Raw genomic sequence first — 1326 nt, 5'->3', positions numbered from 1 at the left:
CTCAGTCAACGAGCGGTGTCGAGGAATCTTCGGCAAATATATGAAACCACCGCCATTTTTATGAAGCCATTGCTCGGCGTTAATGAACACTGCATCAGGATCTCTGACGGAGTCGCCGAATAAAAAGTCAGTCTTCCTGAGAGGCTGAACAGAACTGGCATCCTTCACGAAAGGCGCATCCGTAATCAACTGTCAAAGAGCTCGATGTCCACCTTCCTTCACCACTTGGGCAACCTCTGTCGACGTGCCCGGAGCAAACTGAAGAGTAAGCGGAATAGGTGAAAAATCATCGAAGGTTGAATAATACTCGTCACGACGTCCGTCCACTGCATGAGATGAGAACGCTCTAGAGGGATATTCCACTGAAAACAAGCAATTAAGTATTTGTTAGTCTCAGTTATAAAAGGAAGTTGAACTCATCCTACGAACGGGTAAGATAGAGTCACTGCCTTATAAAGGGTGAGACGATTTGGCCACATTATGCGCTTATAAGGTAGGATATATCAAAAACATACCCCTGCCTTATAAGGCACAATGCAGCGTCAAAACGCCCCCTTTATTTATTTTGAGATATGGTTTTGACCAAGCAAAACCCATCTTTAAAGCGTCGATCCTCACCAAGGAGAATCAAGGCTCTTCCCGATTGCCTCACCAAGGAGAACAAAATAAAGGACTAATCTACAAATCTACAAATACGCCAAATGTTCGCGGGAAAAATCGTGTCTTTCTTCATCATTGATTCCATTGCAAATTCTTGTAATAGTTTATCGATTACAAAGATCCGGTCTTTTTATAAGATCCGGTTATAATGAAAATCAAAGAAAAATAAAGAAAAATTACAACTTTTTATCCTTGTTTGTCGAACGAATCGCGAGCTCCTGTTTTGCGGTCACTCGCTTTGTGGGTTCTTCGCCTGCGCCGGGGTTTATCCGTGGACCACCGCGAGATCTAGATCCGATCAGATCTAAGCAGTACGACGGGTATTACAAGGAAACAATCGCCCAAATCTCGGGATCAAAGGCCAAGCTTTGATCCGGAGTGTGCCTGCGTAGATCTGAGATCCGGTCCTCTCGAACTCTTGCCTTATTTGGCGTTGACGATCGCCGAGCACCAGATCTGGATGAGCAAGTCCTCGAAGTCCTAAAGTTTGAATCTTTTTTAGATCTGAGTCTTCAATCCAGCAGGGCTTCGCCTCCAAAAATTCCAACCTTTGAACAAATGAACCACCTCTCCTATTTATAGGCCACCTTCACTGTGCCCGCGCACAGGTGGCCGACACACCGAGCCACCTTGAGGTGGCTCGGCCACCGAGCCACCTCAAGGTGG

Source organism: Asparagus officinalis, chromosome 7 (assembly GCF_001876935.1).
Source record: "Asparagus officinalis chromosome 7, Aspof.V1, whole genome shotgun sequence".
Lineage (NCBI taxonomy): Eukaryota > Viridiplantae > Streptophyta > Magnoliopsida > Asparagales > Asparagaceae > Asparagus > Asparagus officinalis.
This window is presented reverse-complemented; position numbering follows the sequence as displayed.